General features: G+C 42.5%; 1 protein-coding gene across 2 annotated transcripts in view; it reads left to right on the top strand.

The window, feature by feature from the left end:
* LOC121546003 overlaps positions 1 to 21,020 on the top strand; it is a 54,255-nt gene that overhangs the window by 16,023 nt on the left and 17,212 nt on the right. The gene's annotated exons all lie outside the window — the stretch shown is intronic.

The following is a 21,020-nucleotide window of genomic DNA, read 5'->3' as shown; positions in this document are numbered from 1 at the left end:
CATTCTGAGTGGTCAAAGGCTATTTCTAAATATTTCCAGACATCGTCTGGAATTTCTTACACTTATTACTGTGAAGTGATGAAGCGACTTTTAGCTTTTACACCACAAAACTCTGGAATGCCGTACCACGCCAGACATGGGACCTTTTTACACACAAGGTGAAGATTCACCTCTTTTAGTTTAGTTTGGCTTGTAATTAGTCTGGCTAGCTTTTGTCTTCCTTTTATACATCTTATTCCTATGTGTTTTGTATACATTTTTGTCATTCTATGCTGCTTTTGTTTTACGTTTCTTTGTAATTTCATACATTCTTTATTATAATTATCACGTTTCAGGAGAAGACCCAGATGTTGAAGTAACAAAAGTTTATTACAAAAACAGGGGGCAAACGACAGGTCAAGGGCAGGCAGAGGTCAGTAATCCAGATCGGAGTCCAAAAGGTACAGAACGGCAGGCAGTCTCAGGGTCAGGGCAGGCAGAATGGTCAAAACCGGGAAAACAGGAACTTGAGAAAGACAGGAGCAAGGGGAAAAACGCTGGTAGGCTTGACGAAACAAAACAAACTGGCAACAGGCAAACCGAGAACACAGGTATAAATACACTGGGGATAATGGGGAAGATGGGCGACACCTGGAGGGGGGTGGAGACAATCACAAAGACAGGTGAAACAGATCAGGGTGTGACAATAATAATAGTTGCGGTCTGTATGAAATTTGATTTTACAAATAAAGTGTATTGTTCAATAGCAAATTTACTTTAAGGCACATCTCTATCATATTCAAGCTTTTCTGTATCTTTTTTGGCTGATACAGTGGGGGGGAAGTATTTAGTCAGCCACCAATTGTGCAAGTTCTCCCACTTAAAAAGATGAGAGGCCTGTAATTTTCATCATAGGTACACGTCAACTATGACAGACTAATTGAGAAAAAAAAATCCAGAAAATCACATCGTAGGATTTTTTATGAATTTATTTGCAAATTATGGTGGAAAATAAGTTTTTGGTCAATAACAAAAGTTTCTCAATACTTTGTTATATACCCTTTGTTGGCAATGACACAGGTCAAACGTTTTCTGTAAGTCTTCACAAGGTTTTCACACATGGTTGCTGGTATTGTGGCCCATTCCTCCATGCAGATCTCCTCTAGAGCAGTGATGTTTTGGGGCTGTCGTTGGGCAACACGGACTTTCAACTCCCTCCAACGATTTTCTATGGGGTTGAGATCTGGAGACTGGCTAGGCCACTCCAGGACCTTGAAATGCTTCTTACGAAGCCACTCCTTCGTTGCCCGGGCGGTGTGTTTGGGATCATTGTCATGCTGAAAGACCCAGCCACGTTTCATCTTCAATGCCCTTGCTGATGGAAGGTTTTCACTCAAAATCTCACGATACATGGCCCCATTCATTCTTTCCTTTACACTGATCAGTCGTCCTGGTCCCTTTGCAGAAAAACACCCCCAAAGCATGATGTTTCCACCCCCATGCTTCACAGTAGGTATGGTGTTCTTTGGATGCAACTCAGCATTCTTTGTCCTCCAAACACGACGTGTTGAGTTTTTACCAAAAAGTTATATTTTGGTTTTATCTGACCATATGACATTCTCCCAATCCTCTTCTGGATCATCCAAATGCACTCTAGCAAACTTCAGACGGGCCTGGACATGTACTGGCTTAAGCAGGGGGACACGTCTGGCACTGCAGGATTTGAGTCCCTGGCGGCGTAGTGTGTTACTGATGGTAGGCTTTGTTACTTTGGTCCCAGCTCTCTGCAGGTCATTCACTAGGTCCCCCCGTGTGGTTCTGGGAGTTTTGCTCACCGTTCTTGTGATCATTTTGACCCCACGGGGTGAGATCTTGCGTGGAGCCCCAGATCGAGGGAGATTATCAGTGGTCTTGTATGTCTTCCATTTCCTAATAATTGCTCCCACAGTTGATTTCTTCAAACCAAGCTGCTTACCTATTGCAGATTCAGTCTTCCCAGCCTGGTGCAGGTCTAAAATTTTGTTTCTGGTGTCCTTTGACAGCTCTTTGGTCTTGGCCATAGTGGAGTTTGGAGTGTGACTGTTTGAGGTTGTGGACAGGTGTCACGATCGTCGGGAAGAGAGGACCAATGCGCAGCGTGGAATGTGAACATACTTTATTTTAGAGTCACCACACGAACAAAACAACAAACGATACGAAACGTGAAGTCCTTGGTTACAAGACAAACCAAACGGAACAAGATCCCACAAATGACAATGCCCAAACGGCTGCCTAAGTATGGTTCCCAATCAGAGACAACAAGCAACAGCTGATTCACGTTGCCTCTGCTTGAGAACCACCCCGGCCAACATAGAAACACAAGCACTAGAACTTAACCCAGAACACAAACACATAGAAACTACACACCCTGGCTCAACATAACAGAGTCCCAGAGCCAGGGCGTGACAACAGGTATCTTTTATACTGATAACAAGTTCAAACAGGTGCCATTAATAAAGGTAACGAGTGGAGGACAGAGGAGCCTCTTAAAGAAGTTACAGGTCTGTGAGAGCCAGAAATCTTGCTTGTTTGTAGGTGTCCAAATACTTATTTTCCACCATAATTTGCAAATAAATTCATAAAAAATCCTACAATGTGATTTTCTGGATTTTTTTTCTCAATTAGTCTGTCATAGTTGACGTGTACCTATGATGAAAATGACAGGCCTCTCTCATCTTTTTAAGTGGGAGAACTTGCACAATTGGTGGCTGACTAAATACTTTTTTTCCCCACTTTATGTGTATGTCAAGTGTTTGTCTTTAGTCTGTAGCAGCACCAAGAGGCATTGCTATCCAAAAATATTTATTCTAGCTCAAATCAAATTGTATTTGTCACATGCTTCATAAACAGGTGTAGACTAACAGTGAAATGCTTACTTACGGGCCCTCCCCAACAATGCAGAGAGAAAGAAAATAGAGAAATAATAGAAGTAATAATAAATACACAATGAGTAATGATAACTTGGCTATATACACAGTGTACCAGTACTGAGTCGATTTACAGGGGTACGAGGTAATTGAGGAAGATATGTACTTATAACTAACAATAAAGTGACTAGGCAACAGGATAGATACTAAACAGTAGCAGCAGTTTATGTGATGAGTCAAAGTTAGTGCAAAAAGGGTCAATGCAGATAGTCCAGGTAGCTATTTGATTAACTATTTAGAAGTCTTATGGCTTGGGGGTAGAAGCTGTTCAGGCTCCTGTTGGTTCCAGACTTGAATCGGTACCGCTTGCCATGCGGTAGCAAAGAGAACAGTCTATGACTTGGGTGGCTGGAGTCTGACAATTTTTAGGGCCTTCCTCTGACACCGCCTGGTATAGAGGTCCTGGATGGCAGGGAGTTCGGCCCCAGCATCGTGAGCAAACTTAATGACGGTGTTGGAGTCATCAGTGGCCACGCAGTCGTAGGGTGAACCGGAGGGGACTAAGCATGCACGCCTGAGATAAGATATACTTTATTAGTCCATACAGGATGGAAATTGTCCCACACAAAGAAAGGCTTTAAAGTGGCACTCCAGTCTCATGTTCACCTCATTTCAATAGGTAAGTCATGACATAGCACAAGTGGGGTTGTGGGCCTTTCCTCTTTTGTTCTCCATTGCACCTCTATTGTTCATTAAGCAAGGGGGGAGGCCAATGACATCACGGATTCCCATCAGACCTACTCCTTGAAGTTGTCTAAAAAACACTTTTGTTCCAAACATATTTTTGTACCCTTTCGTGTGTGTACTTTACTGTATTTATACTTGGGATATCGCTTTTTAACAGTAAACATTTTTTATTAATTTTTTTTTAATCGCTGAAGGACGTCTTTAACATTGACCCCAGGAGCCTCCACCAAGCCCCCCAAAAATCCCATAAGAGAGCAGAGCTCGATCTGAAAGTATTATTTTGTATTGGGAGGGAAAGGGTCCAAGACGAGATCGGGGTGGGGGTGTGTTCTGTGTTGTGTGTTCTGTCCAGAATGCTTTCCTTCTTGCTAAGGTTGGTGTTTGCTGGTTTCAAGGGCCTCACTGATGTGTGAAAGATAAAGCGCGTCAAATTCCACCACATTAGATTCAAGTCAGGGCATATGCAGGAGGGTTTAATTGACAATGAGGACAAAGTGACGGCTCTTAACTTCTCAAGACTCAAGCTAGCCTATTGCACATAGTAAACACCTCCCCAGAAGAGGACAATAAGGCATCAAGTTGTTTGTTTGTTAATCATTCATACATGCATACATAAAGCATTGTACCAAGGAACTTTGTGAATGTCTTTGAAATTGCTTCTCAACCCTAACATATACTATGGTTGGATGTCTTGATAAATTAGAATACCAGCAGTAGTTAACAAAAAAGTTTAACAATTAATTATACATGACACATTGAGAAACCTGAATATTGTCCATATGCGGCATCTGTGATGAGGTGGTGGTGAAGGAGTCAGGCGCAGGAGGGTAAATCACAGAATAACAGGTTTTAATCCGCAAAATACAGGTTTACGCAGAAATGCGTCAAACATACTCCAGGGCACAAAACAGGCGCACTGGAAAATACCAGGCACACGGGAAAATACTCCCGTCGATACAAAATACACGAGCTTCACTAACCTCCACAATAAACAATCACCCACAAGGACAAGGGGGCAGAGGGAACACTTATACTCAGACTAATTAGGGGATTAGAACCAGGTGTGTGTGATAACGAGACAAGACAATTGTGATGATGATTGGGGCGGCAGTGGTTAGTACTCCGGTGACGACAAACGCCGAAGCCTGCCCGAACAAGGAGGGGAGGCAGCCTCGGCCGAAGTCGTGACACATCTATTCTAATTAGGTGATAAGAAAAGATTCATCAATGTCTTGCAACTGACATACATTGTTGGTTGAGGATACTAAATAATTGTTGAAAACCGAGCTTCACCAAAAATCACATTTACATGATCAATTTATAAAAAAAGGCAATAGTTTCCATACAAAACATATTGAACTTCCAATAATGTTTTTATTTATAGCTAGGCACTGAGCAAATGCACAAATAGGCTGAACTAACCTATACATTTACTAGTGAATTATGGAATGACACATTGGAAATGTATTGATTTGATAAGAATAGCTGAAATATTTTGGGGGTAAGTCTGGTTGATGTCCAAGAAAAACTGTCTGGGGACAGGACTTCACATAAGTATTTCCCAACTAGATGGCCCAAGGAACTGCAGCGCTCTCAGTTTACATCTGACCCCTTTTACATCCTAGATTTACAGTCTCAGAATTTGACCAACTCCAGCAATGCAAAACTGTTGAAGGTATCAGTTTGTGTAGCTATACTATTCATAGGAGAGACATCAATATTGTGTGGTAAACTCTGACAGACTGACTTCCACTGTTTATATCAGTCGATTTACAGAAGTAAACAGAATACGAAAGAGGTTGTGTGGGTGTCCTAAAATAAGTTGGCCCTGTGAGTCGGGTCACATTTCCCCACACTGTGCTATGAGAATGTGGAGCTTGGGCTTGTTGGTGGACTGAACAAGATGGCGCCGACAGAGAGGGCTGCCTCGCTTCTAGTCCTTAGGAAACTTTGCAGTATTTTGTTTTTTTATATATTATTTCTTACATTGTTAGCCCAGAAAATCTTATTACCATACGGCCAGGAATAACTATTGGATATCAGAGCGGCGTCAACTTACCAGCTCTACGACCAGGAATACGACTTTCCCGAAGAGGATCCTTTGTTCGCACCACCCAGGGCACTTGAACTGATTCCAGAGGCCGACTCAAAACAACGCCGCCGGAGGAGAGGGAGCCGGAGCGGTCTCCTAGTCAGACTTAGGAGGCGCGCACACCACCCATCGCTTCCGAGTATATTACACGCTAATGTCCAGTCCCTAGACAACAAAGTGGACGAGATCAGGGCAAGGGTTGCTTTCCAGAGAGACATCAGGGATTGTAAAATACTCTGTTCCACGGAAACATGGCTCTCTCGGGATATACTGTCCCCGTCCATACAGCCATCTGGGTTCTCAGTACATTGCGCCGACAGGAATAAACATCGCTCCGGGAAGAAGAGGGGTGAGGAGGGGGTATGTTTCATGACTAACGACTCATGGTGTAATTGTTACAACATACAGGAACTCAAGTCATTTTGTTCACCTGACCTAGAATTCCTCACAATCAAATGCCGACCGTATTATCTCCCAAGAGAATTCTCTTAGGTTATTGTTACAGCCGTTACATCCCCCCTCAAGCCAATACCACGACGGCCCTCAAGGAACTCCACTGGACTTTATGCAAACTGGAAACCATATATCCTGAGGCTGCATTTACTGTAGCTGGGGATTTTAACAAAGCAAATTTTAGAAAAAGGCTACCTAAATTCTATCAGCATATTGACTGTAGCACTCGCACTGGGATAACGCTGGACCATTGTTACACTCATTTCCGCTATGCATACAAGGCCCTCCCCTGCCTTCCTATAGGCAGAAACAAACAGGAAGCACCTGTGCTTAAGACTATTCAATGCTGGTCTGACCAATCGGAATCCACGCTTCAAGATTGTTTTGATCACACGGACTGGGATATGTTCCAGGTAGCCTCTGAGAATAATATAGACGTATATATGCTGATTCAGTGAGTGGGTTTATAAGGAAGTGTATAGAAGATGTCATACCCACTGTGACTATTAAAACCTACCCTAACCAGAAACTGTGGATAGATGGCAGCATTCGCGAAAAACTGAAAGCACGAACCACCGCATTTAACCATGGCAAGGTGACAGGGAATATGGCAGAATACAAACAGAGTGGTCGTTCCCTCCGCAAGCAATCAAACAGGCAAAACGTCAATATCGAGACAAAGTGGAGACACAATTCAACAGCTCAGACACGAGACATACAGTGGCTTGCGAAAATGTTCACCCCCCTTGGCATTTTTCCTATTTTGTTGCCTTACAACCTGGAATTAAAATTTATTTTTTGGGGATTTGTATCATTTGATGTACACAACATGCCTACCACTTTGAAGATGCAAAATATTTTTTATTGTGAAACAAACAAGAAATAAGACAAAAAAACTGAAAACTTGAGCGTACATAACTATTCACCCCCCCCCCACCCCACACACACACTTTGTAGAGCCACCTTTTGCAGCAATTACAGCTGCAAGTCTCTTGGGGTATGTCTCTATAAGCTTGGCACATCTAGCCACTGAGATTTATACACTCAAGTGTTGCTTTAGCAGTATGCTTAGGTTCATCCTCTGTAGCTCAGCTGGTAGAGCACGGCACTTGTAACGCCAGGGTAGTGGGTTCGATCCCCGGGACCACCCATACACAAAAATGTATGCACGCATGACTGTAAGTCGCTTTGGATAAAAGCGTCTGCTAAATGGCATATTATTATTATTATTATTCATCGTCCTGCTGGAAGGTGAACCTCCGTCCCAGTCTCAAATCTCTGGAAGACTGAAAAAGGTTTCCATCAAGAATTTCCCTGTATTTAGCGCCATCCATCATTCCTTCAATTCTGACCAGTTTCCCAGTCCCTGCCGATGGAAAAACATCCCCACAGCATGATGCTGCCACCACCATGCTTCACTGTGGGGATGGTGTTCTCGGGGTGATGAGAGGTGTTGGGTTTGCGCCAGTCATAGCGTTTTCCTTGATGGCCAAAAACCTCAATTTTAGTACCTTCTTCCATATATTTGGGGAGTCTCCCACATGGCTTTTGGCGAACACCAAACATGTTTGCTTATTTTTTTCTTTAAGCAATGGCTTTTTTCTGGCCACTCTTCCGTAAAGCTCAGCTCTGTGGAGTGTACAGCTTAAAGTGGTCCTATGGACAGATACTCCTATCTCCGCTGTGGAGCTTTGCAGCTCCTTCAGGGTTATCTTTGGTCTCTTTGTTGCCTCTCTGATTAATTCCCTCCTTGCCTGGTCCGTGAGTTTTGGTGGGCGACCCTCTCTTGGCAGGTTTGTTGTGGTGCCATATTCTTTCCATTTTTTAATAATGGATTTAATGGTGTTCCGTGGGATGTTCAAAGTTTCTGATAATTTTTTTATAACCCAACCCTGTACTTCTCTATAACTTTGTCCCTGACCTGTTTGGAGAGCTCCTTGGTCTTCATGGTGGCGCTTGCTTGGTGGTGCCCCTTGCTTAGTGGTGTTGCAGACTCTGGGGCCTTTCAGAACAGGTGTATACAGTGAGGGGAAAAAAGTATTTGATCCCCTGCTGATTTTGTACGTTTGCCCACTGACAAAGAAATGATCAGTCTATAATTTTAATGGTAGGTTTATTTGAACAGTGAGAGACAGAATATCAACAACAAAAATCCAGAAAAATGCATGTCAAAAATGTTATAAATTGATTTGCATTTTAATGAGGGAAATAAGTATTTGACCCCCTCTCAATCAGAAAGATTTCTGGGTCCCAGGTGTCTTTTATACAGGTAACGAGCTGAGATTAGGAGCACACTCTTAAAGGGAGTGCTCCTAATCTCAGCTTGTTACCTGTATAAAAGACATCTGTCCACAGAAGCAATTAATCAATCAGATTCCAAACTCTCCACCATGGCCAAGACCAAAGAGCTCTCCAAGGATGTCAGGGACAAGATTTTAGACCTACACAAGGCTGTAATGGGCTACAAGACCATCGTCAAGCAGCTTGGTGAGAAGGTGACAACAGTTGGTGCGATTATTCGCAAATGGAAGAAACACAAAATAACTGTCATCTCCCTCGGCCTGGGGCTCCATGCAAGATCTCACCTTGTGGAGTTGCAATGATCATGAGAACGGTGAGGAATCAGCCCAGAACTACACGGGAGGATCTTGTCAATGATCTCACGGCAGCTGGGACCATAGTCACCAAGAAAACAATTTGTAACACACTACGCCGTGAAGGACTGAAATCCTGCAGCGCCAGCAAGGTCCCCCTGCTCAAGAAAGCACATATACAGGCCCGTCTGAAGTTTGCCAATGTAGATCTGAATGATTCAGAGGAGAACTGGGTGAAAGTGTTGTGGTCAGATGAGACCAAAATGGAGCTCTTTGGCATCAACTCAACTCACCGTGTTTGGAGGAGGAGGAATGCTGCCTATGACCCCAAGAACACCATCCCCACCGTCAAACATGGAGGTGGAAACATTATGCTTTGGGGGTGTTTTTCTGCAAAGGGGACAGGACAACTTCACCGCATCAAAGGGACGATGGACGGGGCCATGTACCGCCAAATCTTGGGTGAGAACCTCCTTCCCTCAGCCAGGGCATTGAAAATAGGTTGTGGATGGGTATTCCAGCATGACAATGACCCAAAACACACGGCCAAGGCAACAAAGGAGTAGCTCAAGAAGAAGCACATTAAGGTCCTGGAGTGGCCTAGCCAGTCTCCAGACCTTAATCCCATAGAAAATCTGTGGAGGGAGCTGAAGGTTCGAGTTGCCAAATGTCAGCCTCAAAACCGTAATGACTTGGAGAAGATCTGCAAAGAGGAGTGGAACAAAATCCCTCCTGAGATGTGTGCAAACCTGGTGGCCAACTAGAAGAAACGTCTGACCTCTGTGATTGCCAACAAGGGTTTTGCCACCAAGTTCTAAGTCATGTTTTGCAGAGGGGTCAAATACTTATTTCCCTCATTAAAATGCAAATCAATTCATAACATTTTTTACATGCGTTTTTTCTGGATTTCTTTGTTGTTATTCTGTCTCTCACTGTTCAAATAAACCTACCATTAAAATTATAGACTGATCATGTCTTTGTCAGTGGGCAAACGTACAAAATCAGCAGGGGATCAAATACTTTTTTCCCTCACTGTATATACTGATTCTAGTCAAGGATCATATCACCTCCACCTTACCTGTCACCCTAGACCCACTTCAATTTGCATACCGCCCCAATAGGTCCACAGACGATGCAATCGCCATCACACTGCACACTGCCCTATCCCATCAAACAAGAGGAAAACCTATGTATGAATGCTGTTCATTGACTATAGCTCAGCGTTCAACACTATAGTACCCTCCAAGCTCATCATCAAGCTTGAGGCTCAACCCCGCCCTGTGCAATTGGGTCCTGGACTTCCTGACGGTCCGCCCCCAGGTGGTGAATGTAGGAAACAACATCTCCACTTCGCTGATCCTCAACACTGGGGCCCCACAAGGGTGTGTGCTCAGCCCCCTTCTGTACTCCCTGTTCACCCATGACTGCGTAGCCATGCACACCTCCAATTCAATCATCAAGTTTGCAGACGACACAACAGTAGTAGGCTTGATTACCAACAACGATGTGACAGCTTACATGGAGGAGGTGAGGGCTCTCTGAGTGTGGTGTCAGGAAAATAACCTCTCACTCAACGTAAAAAAAACAAAGGAGATGATTGTGGACTTCAGGAAACAGCAGAGGGAGTACCCCCCTATCCACATCGACGGGACGGCAGTGGAGAAGGTGGAACATTTTTAAGTTCCTCGGCGTACATATCACTGACAAACTGACATGGTCCACCCACACAGATAGTGTGGTGAAGAAGGCGCAACAGCATCTCTTCAACCTCAGGATGCTGAAGAAATTTGGCCTGTCACCTAAAATCCTCACAAACTTTTACAGATGCACAATTGAGAGCATCCTGTTGGGCTGTATAAGCGCCTGGTACAGCAACTGCACAGCCCACAACCGCAGGGCTCTCCAGAGTGTGGTGCGGTCTGCGCAACGTATCACCAGGGGCAAACTACCTGCCCTCCAGGACACCTACAGCACCTGATGTCACAGGAAGGCCAAAAAGATCATCAAGGGCAACTACCACCCGAGCCACTACCTGTTCACCCCGCTGTCATCCAGAAGGCGAGGACAATACAGGTGCATCAAAGCTGGGACCGAGAAACTGAAAAACAGCTTCTATCTCAAGGCCATCAGAATGTTAAACAGCAATCACTAGCACAGAGAGGCTGCTGCCTACATACAGACTTGAAAATCACTGGCCACTTTAATAATGCCACTTTAATGTTTACATATCTTGCATTACCCATCTCATATGTATATACTGTATTCTATACTATCTATTGCATCTTAGACTATGTCACTCTGATAATGATAATGACATTGCTCACCCATATATTTATATATTCTTATTCCTTTACTTAGATTTGTGTGTATTAGGTTTTTGTTGAAGAACTGTTAGATATTACTTGCTAGATATTGCTGCACTGTCGGAACTAGAAGCACAAGCATTTCGCTACACTCGCAATAACAATAATAATAATAATGTGTATGTGACCAATACATTTGATTTGATTTGTTTGGGCTGGTAGGAACATTTTGTGGGAGAGAGTGTCCAGATCCCGTTCAATATGACATTCTGAAATGGTACAGTCATATCTACACTACAGAATTTGTTAGAAACCAAATTAGGGTTGTGATTCTACAACCAGCAATTGACGTAGTGTATACAAATAATTCTGACGTGGTTGTTGGAAAAAGCTTTGGACGAGCAAGGCATTGGCGAAAGAAAATTCTAATGTCTAAACAGTGTGTACTCTGATGTGTAGAAGAGATTTGAGGTTTAATGTACGTTTTTTTAAACTAGATTTGTATAGTCAAATCTGACTGACCATACAATACCAGATGTCTGCTTTCAACAAACACAGATTAAGCCTAGTCCTGGACTAAAAAGCTAACTCAATAGAGAATTATTTGTAGTCCAGGACTAGGCTCAATCTGTGTTCAGGAAACCGCCCCAATGTTGTCTAGATCTACTAAGCGACTAATTGAGATGATAAATTAGCCTTGTTATTCCCTAGCATAGTCAAGGAATCAATAATCCAATACTATGTAATCCAAGGTTAAATCATGGCTCTGAAATCACGTTTGTCGATCTGAATTAACTAAGTGGCCTATTCCCTGCTTCTATTTCCATGAAACCCACCAGCCCTTATTCAAGTTTGATCATTGTTCTGAATTATCATTCAATCTTGACCTGGGCACATATAGTGCATACGGAAAGTATTCAGATCCCTTCACTTTTTCCACATTTTGTTATGTTACAGCCTTATTCTAAAATTGATTAAATCGTTTTTCCCCCCTCAATCTACACTCAATACCCCATAATGACAAAGCAAAAACAGGTTTTTAGAAATTTTTGCAAATGTATTTAAAATAAAAAACGGAAATGTAACATTTAAATAGTTATTCAGACCCTTTACTCAGTACTTTGTTGAAGCACCTTTGGTAGCGATTACAGCCTCGAGTCTTCTTGAGTTTCTCCCATTCTTCTCTGCAGATCCTCTCAAGCTCTGTCAGGTTGGATGGGGAGCGTCGCTGCACAGTTATTTTCAGGTCTCTCCAGAGATGTTCGATGGCGTTCAAGTCCGGGCTCTGGCTGGGCCACTCAAGGACATTGAGACTTGTCCCGTAGCCACTCCTGCGTCGTCTTGGCTGTGTGCTTAGGGTTGTTGTCCTGTTGGAAGGTGAACCTTCGCCCCAGTCTGAGGTTCTGAGCACTCTGGAGCAGGTTTTCATCAAGGATCTCTCTGTACTTTGCTCTGTTTAGGGCTGTTATGGTGACCGTATTACCACCACAGCGGTGGTCATAGAGTCATGATGGCAGTCAAATTCCACGTGACCGTTTAGTCACTGTAACTAGGCTTCTCCAAGCTCTGATGCTGCTAATGGTCATTAGTAGCCTACCAAACTTGCTAACTGCCTGGTACTCAGCACTCTATTTTCCCTCTAATCACTCTGACCTCAATGCAAATATAATCGAAAATCTAATCAAACACCTCATGAGTGCCCATGAGCTCATATTGCGCAACATTTCTATAGGCTATGCAATTGCGTGAGAAAACTGAGTTTTGATTGCCTCTATTAAAAAGAGGATCCCATCAGCTTTCTATAGGCTTACAAAATTGTATTTATGAACCTTCCTAATATTAAGCACATTGCTTCGCTTTACCCCACAGGAACATAGCCTACCTGGCTGGCATGAAAATGAACCATGGGAAAAGCGTCCTCCATTCGCTTTTTAAGTGCATAGATGACATATATTTTTTCCCAAGCCCCTGTTCCGAGACAGGTGCATGATAATGGTCCATTCTAAATCAAAACTCATTTCGCACATATATTATTTTGCATATGTAAAGACAACATTAAATTAAGAATAGTCTGATTGGTGACAATATTAGCCTATCACTTGTGAATGATGCCCAGCTTGTGCTTTAAGGCAAGAAACAGCGCATACCTTTTTTTTGCGACCTTTTCAAATTATAGTCGCACATCTCATGTATCCAAGCCCATAGGCCTGTATGTTTTGATAAGGTTTGTATCACAACTAAAGTGCCCAAATAACCTCTTAAAATTAAGCACATTAATCTGCTTTATAACCGGTGTGGAGCCTAACTGGCATACATAAGCAGCGCATGAGTTTGAAGTTTGGGGAAGAACATTTTCACCATAAAAATGCACCTTTAGAATAAAGCATACATGCATAATCGCATTTGCCGTCACGTTCGAGAACCGTGTTTTCCCGCATTTTGAAACATTCGCACTTATAGCCTACTGCCATGTGCGCATTGCTGCGGTTATAATGTGAAAAAATTGCCTAATAGTTTATCAACATTATAAGTTAAACGATCAGCCTCATTGCTTTTTAAAAAAAAATTATGCGAGTGGTTGTATTAATTTGGGATCTATTGCATCCCACAACTGTTCCAGAGTATGTTTGGAATATTTATTTATTGCACAGAAGGACAAGTTGACCAATAGAATAGTTCAACTTTTGTACTATGGGGGATAGTAGATTGACATAAGCTAGTTCTTTTGCTGTTCGTTAGGCCTACTCATCTTGTTGGCTGACAAAAAGTAGGCTAAATGTGGACAATTCTAACATCTTCAATATGCGCCTTGGAATTCGATAAGAGGGACGCGCAGTTGCTTCCCTGATGCGCAGTTGCTTCCCTAATGTGTCTGTCTTCATTCACTTGTAGCCTACTTCTTAGCTGAAATGCCTGTAAGAAGGACCTGATCACGTGACGCATTGGCTACATCTGAGAGAGCCATGTGAGTGAGAGGTGCTTCGGAGCATGGCAGCCGGGAGAAGGGAATTATAGTTAGCCTATTATATTCAGCCCAAGGGCGCAATGGCCACTTTGGCCGCAAAAGGCATTACGGCCACACAAGGGGGATGCCACTGGGAAATTTGAGGCCTGGTGAGAATATTATCAAATGCTTGTCAAATTGTGAATGAGAGACTGATGAAGTGTGTGCAGCTTGCGACTTTTTTCACATCCTCATTAGAGTCCCATCATGCAGCCTTAGAATGTATTAAAAATCCAAACAAATAGCCCAACATTTGTATCACAACTAATTAAGTGATAATGCCCGAGAAGCCGGTGTTTGGAGGATATATTGGCACAGGTGTTGTTAGGCCCAAGACTAAGTCGAGGGCTGGCAAACCTTGCTAATATATCCTCCAAACACCAGCTTCGAGGGCATTATCACTTTTATACAACATATTCAAATAATGATTTACATATTTTCATTAAAAACTTTAATTTGATGAATTTATTCATACTATTTCATCCTTCCACAAGATACAGTCCCGACACAAATCGAGGGTTGCTACCCAAGCCCGGCTGGTCGTTCCTTCTATCGGTTCGGTTGCTGGAGACGCGACCCAGTCGTTCATTCTAAATGTTCCATTGCCATACTGGCTGGCAACGTTCATATCCCTTGCTTGCTAGCTAGCAAACTACGGCTAACTTACAGTCACGTCAAAAAGTGCAGCCAGAATAACAGCAAAGTAGCTGCATTTGCATTTGTTTAAGCTGTTTTCTAGTGACATTTATTTGGATAGATCCATAACAATGAACTAATTAGGCACGATTTCGCCTGGCATAGAAAATGTGCTCACTTGTCAGGACACTGTTGTTCAGAGGAGCTAGCCAACATCACAGCTAACACAGTCACTTCAAACTGAAGCTGGAAAGACTTTGTTTCATTTGACCTTATTTCAATTGACATTTCTTTGTATATATCCATAAAAATTATGCCAGCTGATTCATGACTGGCTGAGCAACCCTTCCTGTCTGTCTCGTCCCGACACGTTCATTACTATGGGACAGCTGGAGATCGAATTTGAATATTGAAACAATGTTGCAAATGTCGGAGAGACCGACAGCAAGGTTTATACAAATCTCCGCTGTTGAAAACAATGTTAATCTAAAAGTAATGTGAGATCATGTCTAGATGCTTTTTATAGTGAAGATCAAGTTTATACATTGATTGGCTGTTCTGATGAGACAGTGGATTGCGCAGTCAGATGGAACAGAGTAAATAGGCATTTTAACGTCATAGATTTAGCCGGTGGTAACTTGTGGAATAGACACCGGCTGGAATGTGGTTTTAACCAATCAGCATTCAGGATTAGACAAACCATTGTATAAAGTTGCATAAATAACTCTAAATTAAGAATATAGGACCAGTTGCTTTGTTAACCGCTCAACACAGAATAGCCGCATGTGCGCACTTCCTTTTGAAATCGTTTGGAGAAAATATCCTTTCTATTTTAAGCTATGTTCAATTGTATTCTTTATACTATAAAATAATTTTTAAATAATGCCTCGGAATTCTAAGCAAATCTTGTCTGCTAAATGAACTAGTGTAGGCCACAGCCATATGGCATAGCCAGATCAGGGCCTAACATAAGGACAACTCAGAGTATGCTATTCTGTTCTTCTGAAATAGACTACATTTTCTTTATATGTTTCTTTATACCTTTCTAAAATAAATAATGGATTTATTGTGATGGTGTAGGCTATATTACATGGATTTATTAGACTTTTTTAAATGTAGATGTTCCAAAGGTCTGCATCAGTTGCTTGTAGGCTATGTGTGGAAGCCAGGAAATGCTAATTACTGGTCAATTACCGTGAGACCTGCAGTTATTTGCTTGACAATCACCAGCTGACAAAATGTCATGACCTCCACAGCCCTAGCTCCGTTCATCTTTCCCTCGATCCAGACTAGTCTCCCAGTCCCTGCCGCTGAAAAACAGCATGATGCTGCCACTACCATGCTTAAACATAGGGATGGTATTGGCCAGGTGATGAGCGGTGCCTGGTTTCCTCCAGACGTGGCGCTTGGCATTCAGGCCAAAGAGTTTAATCTGGGTTTCATCAGATAATCTTGTTTCTCATGGTCAGAGTCCTTTAGGTGCCTTTTGGCAAACTCCAAGCGGGATTTCATGTGCCTTTTACTGAGGAGTGGCTTCCGTCTGGCCACTCTACCATAAAGGCCTGATTTGGTGGAGTGCTGCAGAGATGATTGTCCTTCTGGAAGGTTCTCCCATCTCCACAGAGGAACTCTGGAGCTCTGTCAGAATGACCGTCGGGTTATTGGTCACTTCCCTGACCATGGCCCTTCTCCCCGATTGCTCAGTTTGGCCGGGCGGCCAGCTCTAGGAAGAGTCTTGGTGGTTCCAAACTTTTTCCATTTAAGAATGATGGAGGCCACTGTGTTTATTGTGGACCTTCAATGCTTTTGACATTATCGATCATAGCCTGCTGCTGGAAAAACGTATGTGTTATGGCTTTACACCCCCTGCTATATTGTGAATAAAGAGTTACCTGTCTAACAGAACACAGAGGGTGTTCTTTAATGGAAGCCTCTCCAACATAATCCAGGTAGAATCAGGAATTCCCCAGGGCAGCTGTCTAGGCCTCTTACTTTTTTTCAATCTTTACTAACGACATGCAACTGGCTTTGAGTAAAACCAGTGTGTCTATGTATGCGGATGACTCAACACTATACACGTCAGCTACCACAGCGACTGAAATGACTGCAACACTTAACAAAGATGTCGCTCTTGCTGCCGGTGATTCTCAGATCCACCTCTACGCAGACGACACCATTTTGCATACATCTGGCCCTTCATTGGACACTGTGTTAACAAACCTCCAAACGAGCTTCAATGCCATACAACACTCCTTCTGTAGCCACCAACTGCTCTTAAACACTAGTAAAACTAAATGCATGCTCTTCAATCGAACGCTGCTGGCACCCGCCCACCCGACTAGAATCACTACTCTCGACGGGTCTGACCTAGAGTATGTGGACAACTACAAATACCTAGGTGTCTGGTTAGACTGTAAACTCTCCTTCCAGACTCACATTAAGCATCTCCAATCCAAAGTTAAATCTAGAATTGGCTTCCTATTTCGCAACAAAGCCTCCTTCACTCATGCTGCCAAACATGCCCTCGTAAAACTGACTATCCTACCGATCCTTGACTTCGGCGATGTCATTTACTAAATAGCCTCCAACACTCTACTCAGCAAATTGGATGTAGTCTATCACAGTGCCATCCGTTTTGTCACCAAAGCCCCATATACTACCCACCACTGTGACCTGTACGCTCTTGTTGGCTGGTCCTCACTACATATTCGTCGCCAAACCCACTGGCTCCAGGCCATCTATAAATCACTGCTAGGCAAATCCCCTCCTTATCTTAGCTCATTGGTCACCATAGCAACAACCACCCGTAGTATGCGCTCCAGCAGGTATATCTCACTGGTCATCCCCAAAGCCAACACCTCATTTGGCCGCCATTCCTTCCAGTTCTCTGCTGCCAATGACTGGAACGAACTGCAAAAATCTCTGAAGCTGGAGACTCTTATCTCCCTCACTAACTTTAAGCATCAGTTGTCAGAGCACCTTACCGATCACTGCACCTGTACACAGCCCTTCTGAAATTAGCCCACTCAACTACCTCATCCCCATATTGTTATTTATTTTGCTCATTTGCACCCCAGTATATATATTTGCACATCATCTCTTGCACATCTATCATTCCAGTGTTAATACTAATTGTAATTATTTTGCACTATGGCCTATTTATTGCCTTACCTCCATAACTTGCTACATTTGCACACACTGTATATATATTTTCTGTTGTATTTTTGACTTTATGTTTTGTTTTACCCCATATGTAACTCTGTGTTGTTTTTATCGCACTGCTTTGCTTTATCTTTGCCAGGTCCTTGTTCTCAACTGGCTTACCTGGTTAAATAAATACAAATAAATAAAAAACAGCTGCAGTTAGTTTTAGAATGGGTGGCAAGGAATAAGTATTGTATTTGGGACAAATCATTCACTAAACCCTAAACCTCAACTAAATATTGTAATGAATAGTGTGGAAATTGAGCAAGTTGAGGAGACTAAACTGCTTGGAGTAAGCCTGGATTGTAAACTGTCATGGTCAAAACATATTGATATACGACAGTAGCTAGAATGGGGAGAAGTCTGTCCATAATAATGTGCTGCTCTGCATTCTTAACAGCACTATCAACAAGGCAGGTCCTACAGGACCTAGTTTTGTCGCACCTGGAGAACTGTTCAGTCGTGTGGTCAGGTGCTACAAAGAGGGACTTAGGAAAATTGCAATTGGCTCAGAACAGGGCAGCACGGCTGGCCCTTAGATTTACACAGAGAGCTAACAATAATATGCATGTCAATCTCTCCTGGCTCAAAGTGGAGGAGAGATTGACTTCATCACTACTTGTATTTGTGAGAGGTATTGACATGTTGAATGCACCGAGCTGTCTGTTTGAACTACTGGCACACAGCTCAGACACCCATGGATACAAGACATGCCACCAGAGGTCTCTTCACAGTCCCCAAGTCCAGAACAGACTATGGGAGGCGCACAGTACTACATAGAGCCATGACTACATGGAACTCTATTCCACATCAAGTAACTCATGCAAGCGGTAAAATTAGATTTAAAAAACATAAAAATACCCCTTATGGAACAGCGGAAACTGTGAAGCAACACAAACATAGACACATGCATACAAACACACGATAACATATGCACTATACACACACATACATTTTGTGTTGTAGAGTAGGGGGCCTGAGGGCACACACTTAATATGTAGGGAAATCTTGTAATGTTTAAAAAAATGTATAACTGCCTTAACTTTGTTGGACCACAGGAAGAGTAGCTGATGCCTTGGCAGCAGCTAATGAGGAGCCATAATAAATACAAATGCTGCAGACATTTTTTGGTACCCTTCCCCAGATCTGTGCCTCGACACAATCCTGTCTCGGAGCTCTACGGACAATTCGTTCGACCTCATGGCTTGGTTTTTGCTCTGACATGCACTTGTCAACTGTGGGACCTTATATAGACAGGTGTGTGCCTTTCCAAATCATGTCCAATCAATTGAATTTACCACAGGTGGACTCCAATCAAGTTGTAGAAACATCTCAAGGATGATCAATGGAAACAGGATGCACCTGAGCTCAATTTTGAGTCTGGATACTTTTTGGTCTGAATACTTACGTAAATAAGGTATTTTTTTTATTTTATTTTAAATTTGCAACAATTTCTAAAAACCAGTTTTCGCTTTGTCATTATGTGGTATTGTGTGTAGATTGATGAGGATTTTTTTTACTTAATCCATTTTGAAATAAGGCTGTAACGTAACAAAATGTGGAAAAAGTGAATGGGGTCTGAATACTTTTCGAATGCACTGTACATTCCCAAACCCTCATCAAAAGAAGATATTTTTACCTCAATTTTTCTCATGAGCAAACCATCAAACACTTTCACTGGAATGTTGAAATAAAATGTAATTAGCCAAATACACATACAGCATGTTCAATATTTTCCATTTTGATCCACAATGTAGAAATACTCACTGAAGACTACATGCTTTCCATCCAACCACTCACATTTGGTACAGGGATGAAAAACTGACAGCCGTTTGTGACAGGGGAACTGTTTGCCAGTAGAGGATAGATTGGAAAAAAGGTTTATTACTGGATGCTTCAGCTACATCGGCGTTATAACATCCGTTATTAACAATGTCTATTCATATATTCTTATCAATGTCTCCAATGGAGCATGTGTTTGTGAACAGCAGTGTGTTTATAAGTGTGCTCTTTTGTCTAAGATGGAGGTACCATGGACAGGAGGCCAGGGGCAGAGTGCTTCATTCTGACGTTTTCATCTGCAAATGGTCCTCTGCAGATGCTGCAGATAACTGTACCGTCGCCCTTCAGGTGCACCACAGGGTCAAAGGAATGTCACATGAATGATGTACCGTTGCTACAGCCAGCACAGGCACTTCGAAAAGTAACTTCTGAGCACACCCATCTGTAAGTCGGAGTTAATTGGAGCTGTACTGTATTTTAAAAACATTTAGACCTGGCAAACCAAAGAGTGTACTGGCCAATCAGTGACATGTATCAACAAATTAACTGGGGTAGAAAAAGAAAAGCAGCAGTGCTCCAGCCTCCAGGCTCAGATTTGAGCATCTGCAGTAAGTCACGAAACTCCGCTGTAGTTCAGAGCATGTCCACTAGAGGAAGAAAGATGAAAAGGTTCAACTAGACCCATGAATTGAGTAGAATCTACTCAGTAGATTCAACCAGTCCCTTTGTAGAGGACTGCTCATGTGAGTACTGTCTATGTACTGTAGATGGGGCAATGGCTTCACTGTAAACAAACACCTATTGACTGGGTAAGTCATCAAGCAATTTACCGGAAGTGCATTTTCTGGTAAAACAAAGAACGAATGAAAGTGTGATCTCAAACAATGCAAGGACTTACACATGAATGGTAAATATCGTATAATACTGAAACAGAGCACACCTAACTAGAATCAGATGGATTTACAGAAGATCTAGTGCCAAATATGCAAAGTAATAGCTGACATCTGGGCATGACCTAGGATGAAACATCAGTTACATTGCAATCAATTGTTTTATTTAACCTTTATTTTTGACAGGGAAGTCATACTGAGACTAGCGTCTCTTTTACAGATGAGCCATGCATAAATACATCAAACGTACAATATACAAAATTACTAAACATATTAAGAAAAACTGACATTTAGCAACATAGAGGTCTCCGATCATTACTCTGATGACTAATAAGTCATCCATTTCTTTCTAGTTTACAGTATGGTGAATAAACTAATGGTTTGGCGGGCATTCAAAAAGAACAATCAGAAACGACAAAGAGCAGGGGAC

The sequence above is a fragment of the Coregonus clupeaformis genome, chromosome 30, assembly GCF_020615455.1.
Source record: "Coregonus clupeaformis isolate EN_2021a chromosome 30, ASM2061545v1, whole genome shotgun sequence".
NCBI lineage: Eukaryota > Metazoa > Chordata > Actinopteri > Salmoniformes > Salmonidae > Coregonus > Coregonus clupeaformis.
This window is presented reverse-complemented; position numbering and strand designations above follow the sequence as displayed.